We start from the raw sequence: 7,152 nt of genomic DNA on the forward strand, positions 1-7,152 counted from the left end.
GGACTTTCCACAGGGCAGGGAACCCTGACTGCTCTTCAGACTCGAGAGGGAGAGGGAGAGGAGTGGGGGGAGGGCGGGAGGAGTGGGAGGCTGGGAGGAGGCGGAAATTTTTTTTTTCTCAATAAAAAAAAAGATGGAAAGTAAAAAAAAAAAGTAGTTAATTTTAGTAATGTTTTACTTAGCCCAGTATATCAAAATATCATAAAATCAATAGAAAATTTGTTTTACTTTCTTCAAATTAAATTCAAAATCTGATGTGTACACCTAGAATATGTCTGTTTGTGCTAGTCATATGCTCAGGCATATGAGTGCTGGCACTTGTATTGTACAGTGCTAGTTTAGAAATACAGCACGAACAAGTGACTATGAATACATAGGAATTCTTAAGCTTTTCACAAAAGAAAAACCCCGCTTTTTAAAAGTAAGAAGTTCTGGGTGTGCACTTTATCCCTTTATTCTTAGCACTCAGGAGGCAGAGGCGGGCACAGAGGCGGGTATATCTTGTCTGAGGCAGTCTGGGCTACATGGTGAATTCCAAGACTGTCAGGGTTACATAGACCCTGTCTAAACGTCTGTGCTGTTTCAGTTAGAAACAGTAGATATAGATATTTATATGTAATATATATATTATAACAAATTCCACAAAGAGAAATGGGCAGTTTATCCCTGTTCCAAGGACGGTATGCTTTAAGAACTCTGTTTCAAGTTTCTTCTTTTGTAAAATAGACATAAGGTAGTTACTGTCCCGTTGGCAAATGGGAATCGGATGGATTAACATATTTAAAACATTTAGAAAGATACTTGGAGTGTTATAAATATGCAGGGGATGCTGATTATTTCCTTCTGTTCTGATTCTTGGCAGAAATACATTTAATCAGTTTCAACAAGACAATTAGAAGCTTACAAGCTTGATAATGCCTAAAGAACACCACTGGGAATAAATATTATATATAAGGTTTTAAAGGGAACATTAACATCAATAATTTTTATAACCACATTAAACAGGAGTTTATGAATTCTCTGATAATTTCATACATGGATTTTGTTCATGTTTACCCTACTACTCCTTCCCCAACCTTCTTCTAGATCATTTCCCATCCTCACACTTTCCCAACCTCTTGTCCTTTTGTCTTCTTTTTGTTACCCACCAAGTCCACTTTCTGCTGCCTGTATATTTATGGGCATGAAGCTGTGCACTGGAGCATGTTTCATGCTATGCCAAATATGTTGATATTCAATGCATAAACCTAATGTTATTTAAGAATATTCAGATTTGTTTTAAAATTTAATATTAAATATGATTGTGTATAACCAACTCTACGAAAGCTTTTATGTAAAGTATTATGATCAGTTTTTACCATAGCCCAATGCAGGGTGCTACTATTACCCTTTTTTAAAATGTGGTACTAGAGAGATGTCTTAGAGGTTCAGAGCACTGGCTGCTCTCAGTTGCCAGCATTCACCTGGTGGCTCACAGCTGTAGCTGTAGTTCCATGCATCACATGGTGCAAAGATATACATGCAAAACACCCACAAACATGAAAAAAAGAAACAAACAAATCAAGATGTGGCACATAGCCATAATCCTAGCATTTTGGAAACTGAGGCAGAAGGATCATCATAATTCAAGCCCAGCTGTGGCTAGATGAGTTTCAGGCTAGCCTAGGCTATATATGAGACCTAGTCTTTAAGCGACCAACAACAAAGCCGGAAAACACAACACAAAAAGTAGACATCTTGAAAATTCAGAGCTGATCTTTCTAAAGACACAGAGCCCACCAATTATGGAGGAAAACAGAAAGCCTCCATCCATATTGGTTAAGTTCTATGTGTGGGCGACATTGTGCTGAGCACATTGCTTTTATTAGTTTAATCCTTCTATGAGGCCAGTGCTGTGTGAGTTACATGTCAAAAGGACCCTCTCCTTAGCAATCTCATGGAGTTGGTATCATTAAAATTTCTACTTCCCCACAGAGAAGAGTGGTGAGGCAGAGAGGTTCAGCTGTTGGCCTAATAATACATGACCCCCTCATCCCCCAGTAGCTCTGGCTGTCCTGGAACTCACTCTGTAGACCAAACTGGCCCTCGAACTCAAGATATCCACCTGCCTTTGCCTCCTGAGTGCTGGAATTAAAGGCGTGTGCTACCACTGCCCTGCTAGTAAGTGAATTTGTGCTTTGTTTTTTGAGACAGAGTTTCTCTATGTAACAGTCCTGACTGTCCTGGAACTCACTCTGTAGACCAGGCTAGCCTCAAACTCACTGAGATCTGCCTGCTGCCGCAGCCCAAGTGCTAAGATTAAAGGCATGCACCACCACTGCCCCACAATAAGTGAATTTTTAATTATACATTGTTTCTGACATTTCTTAGCATATTACAATTTACATTAAGTTATAAAAGATACATGTCTCAGTTTTTGGGATTTGGAAATGTAGCAAAGACATTCTTATGTTATTATTAAGCTTCTTAGGTAGTGAAAAGTTCTTTTGAAAAAATTGAAGCTATGGAAATAGAAGACGTTGAGCAGAGAATTAATGCCTGTTTTGACTTTAAGGATTTATATACTTGTTTTGAGAATATCTTCATATATATAAGTGTGTGTATACACACACACACACACACACACACACACATATATATATAAATAAAATAATACTTTTTGGTGAGGTTTAGAAATAATTTTATTTAATATATATGAAGCCAATGTAAACCACCTAGCTTTTCTTTTTTTGTGTGTCTGAATATAGAGTCTGTAAAATTGGAATTTTTTTTAGTGTCACAGACAAATAATCATTATTAGAATTCTGCATGAAAAAGTAGCACTTAAACATTAAGAATGACATTTAAGCTTAGATTAAAGAGAGTGTTTATGTTTCATTTAATCTTTTTTATTTTCCTTGGGTTTTGTGAGTAACTCTAAAAATGAGAAAATAAAAATAATAACAAAAACTATTTTTTCTGTTGATTATATTGTCAAAAATTCAAAGTTTTTATAGGCATCACTAATGCTGTGAACACTAACATATCAGATGGACTGATTACTTAAACTGACCCTTGCTTTTGCCTTTTAACAAAAGAAGCTTTGTAGGTGGAAGTATTTATTAGTGATTAACGGTCATATCCTAATGTAATCTTGGGGTTGAGCAGTGAGGAGTAAGTACCTTTTTTCTTTGGATTGCAAGTCAGTTGTTGAATTGGAAAATGTATGAAAATAGCTCCTTGTCAAGTCATTTAGATAAATGGCAATGGCAGACAGCTTGCGTGCAGAATTTTAGGTGAAATAATCTTGAGTATTTGATTGGGTTGCATACATTTTTGTTTTAAACAAGTTGTTATATTCAGTATGAAGTGCCAACTTAAACGTGATGGGAATACTGCTAGGATGCTGGCATTTGATGTATTTTAATAGAGAACGAATAAAATGCTATTTATGGAAAATATTTAAAAATTAAAGCTGCTTTATAGTTTCATAAAATATGAATTTAAAGATTTCAAAGTCTGTCCTCACTTTGATCATACTCTGTAAAATGAGGTTTTGTATTTACCTTCAGAGTTAGAAGGCAGTAATAACTAAGGAAGAGAACATAGCAACAGCTGCCCTTTTCAGTATTCCAAGATGAACGAGATGAAGGCTGTAGATGTTTCCTTGAATTTAATTTCTTCAGATTTGTTGTTTTATATTACATTAATTAGATGATTATGGTAAGTTGCACTTAAAACACCTGCCATGAATTATGAGGTATAAAGTATGAATAAGTATAAAATGTTTCTAAAATAAAACTGAATTTATATAGTAAACAGAACTTAACAGAGTGAAACAATTTCGATATCATATTAGTTCTTTAGCACATGAATGATATGATGTGTAAAACATCTGAACTAGTCTTATAGGATTTGCAGCCATGAAGTATTGCATATTCAAAATAAAGTAGGTGGGTAAATTGTCATCTTTAGTAATTTATGAAGTAGTTTATACCAGCTAATATTTTCTAATGCAAATATTTATTTAACCTATTAAAAGTCCATGTTTCTATAAGTCTCTGAGAAATTTTAAGTTTAAAGTATCATCACTTTTTTGCTTGTTTCTTTAAAAGGTAAATAGCAAACTGTATGTTAACATTTGTTGCAGTTAAATAGAACAATGAAGACATAGTGGTAAGAAGAAGACAATCTATTTTTTTTAGTAGAAAAATGCTAGCATTCTTCATTATTAGATGTACAATATCAGCATAATCGATCTAGCAGTATTGTATTTGAGCTGAAAACACACTTAAAATTGAGACCATACACTATCCAGTGTGAGTGAAACATCTCTCATACAGTTCTAAGATGAAATTACCCTTGAATGAATAGCACCTTCATTTATCTTCAAACCTCTTCTGTGCTTTTAGTGAATCTCCTCTTTCAACATTCCACAAGAATTACATTATACTGTTATACCAGAGTACCTCTGCAGTGTGAAATAGATTGGTTTGGAAAATGAACCTGGCTTTGCTATAAATTACATTCACAGGTACAAAGGAATTTGTTATTTTGTTTAAAATAGTCACAAATATAATTACGGTCTTAATTTATGTTAAACTACAAATAGCGCTATTACTGTAACTGTATTAGGAATTTAATATGTCTCTTTAAGAATGATACCTAACACTTCTCATTTTTAACCTTAGATACATTATTTCAATTATGGGGTCTGCAGCTGTTTGATGTAAAACGAATTATTTTGTGGGTAGATTTCTTCATGGTTTTTAATTTTAAAACATCTCTCTTCAGTAAAGTGGAAAATAATTCTTCAGTTGTCGGTACTGATTTTCCTTTGTGTTCTGGTGAAACAGGATAGAAATTAAAATCAGAATTATTTTCACTTTGTGCCCGAAAGTGGCATTGCATGATTGAGAATAAGCTTTATAGAGTTTTCACGTGAAGTGTTTCAGATGTAATTATGACCTGAAGAGAAGTTTGGTCCTGAGGTGGGCAGCGTAGGCTGTGATCGCTGTCATTGAGCAGTGCTGTTAATGTGCTCTGTGTGATGGAAAAAGTCGTATTAAACTGTCCTCAATCTTAAAAGTTTAATTAAAGAAAATTATTTAAAATTTTGGATTACTTTAACATTTTCCTGTCACTTGGCTGATTTACATTAGAGAGTGTTAGTGTTAGTGTTTAACGTCTAAGACAAGATGTTAGCATATCTTCAGGTATGGGAGAGGAAAGAGGTAGCTGCTAAACATCCAGGGCTGTGTTAGAATTACTTAGCTGAAATGAAGTGAGTATATTATCCGTCCCTACTTAATCTGTTTAGCTAATAAAAATTAGAATTTTTTTGTTACAGTTATTTTTTTTCAGTTGGAACTGTAACAAAACTTTACATCTCTTCTTAGACTGTAGAAAACACTTCACCCCTACTTGGTGAGTGCCAGCTATGCTGCTGGTGGTTTTTTTTTTTCTTTCTTTTTTTTTTTTTTTTTTTTTTTTTTTTTTTGCTTTTGACTGGATGTGAGATTTATTACTGAACATGATTTGGGAGGGTACAGGAGAGTACCGTGGACTCCCTCAGAAATGCAAGGGACCAATATATTGCTGGTATATTAGATGTTATCAGGAACGAGCTGCTTCTCAGCAACCATGTCTTCAAACTCACTGCATTAAGCTTGGTGAAGCCCCACATCTCTAAGATGTGGATCTTCTGGCAGCCAGGGAACGTAAACTTGGCAGAGCCTCAGTCACATGTGTCCTTATTCTGTAGCCTGGTGCAGATGGACATGATGGCCTGGCCAAGGTGAACCCTGGTCACTGACCTGGGACTTCCCAAGGCACTATGCATACCTGTCCGGAGCCAGTCAGACCCAGGACAGGACAGCATCTTGTTCATTTGGATGACAAGTAAAGGGCGGGGCCTCCCTCACACATGAAAGCCATCCTCTCTCACCACAACTCTTTACCACGTGTTTGTTGGCACAAATACCGGCAGCCTCGGGGGCTGTGGAAGAGCGGTGCTCATATTCATCTGACACTATGCGGCCACAAAATGGGAATCCATCAACTTTTGCCTTCTGTCCCAAGAAGTCATTGTGGATCTTGACCCCAGGGACACCTCAGCAGAAGTGAGTCCTTGGACACAGTTTGTCTAAAATACTAATACTGGTAACGAGCTGAAGGAGAAAGAGAATGATTGATTTTCAACACACATTACTATATATTCTTTTTTAACAAAACAAAAACAAGTAAATAAGCATACGGTACTGACAATGTTTTACTTCATAATTTATCAAAATCATGCAGATAAAAGACCTCTCCCTTCAGAGTGTAAGTTCCGTCAGTACCTTCAGACCATAACTGTCTTTACTACCTATCCTTTACATACAGTAAGTTCTTGAAAAGTACTGGCAAGCTACAATAAGGATTAGCATCTTTTAATTCTATGAATCCAAAGTTCAGTGCTTTAAGTAAACCCACCTATTAATTAGTGTTTTAAGAAATCAATACTTACACCTATTAATAAGCAGGCATTGGTTTAGAAAACAAACAGAAACTTTAGCTATTTGTAATCAGAAATCATAACTCAATAAGCAAATAATAAAATATAATAAGAAATATGCTTTATATAGAGCAAATCTGTTACCAAAGCATGAAAATGACATTTAAGAGCACATATGAAGACATGTGATGAGAGAATAGAACCATCCTTAGTACACACTCTCATAAAAACTATTACTGGAATATTTAGCTCAACTTTAGATACATCAACATCTGAGAGCTTTGAAAAATTAGATTCTTTATAAAAGCAGCCAAAATTAGAATAGAAAAAGATACAGCATTTGCCTATTAAAATTACATATAGGTGAAAACAAACCTTAGGGGAAAATTAAGCAAAAGAAGTATAAAGCAGTGAAACATAGAAAAAGACTAATTCTGTAGATCAGATTGACCTTGAACTCACAGAGATCCGCCTACCTCTGCCTCCCTGAGTGCTGGTGTGCACCACCACCGCCCAGTGGTTTTAAATTTAATTTAACCATTTTTTTCTCATGTTCCCTTCTGGAATATTGCTAGTATTTTTGGCAATAAAGACTTGAAATGTGCCAGGCAGTGATGGCGCACGCCTTTAATCCCAGCACTCAGGAGGCAGAGGCAGGCGGATCTCTGTGAGTTCGA

General features: G+C 35.6%; 1 protein-coding gene and 1 pseudogene across 2 annotated transcripts in view; one reads left to right on the forward strand and one right to left on the reverse strand.

The window, feature by feature from the left end:
* The window catches only part of Mtx2 (metaxin 2), a 51,361-nt gene that overhangs the window by 23,435 nt on the left and 20,774 nt on the right, over positions 1 to 7,152 (forward strand). The window lies entirely within an intron of this gene.
* LOC102002246 lies at positions 5,586 to 6,176 on the reverse strand (annotated as a pseudogene).

This window comes from Microtus ochrogaster, chromosome 4 (genome assembly GCF_000317375.1).
Source record: "Microtus ochrogaster isolate Prairie Vole_2 chromosome 4, MicOch1.0, whole genome shotgun sequence".
In the NCBI taxonomy this organism is placed as follows: Eukaryota; Metazoa; Chordata; class Mammalia; order Rodentia; family Cricetidae; genus Microtus; species Microtus ochrogaster.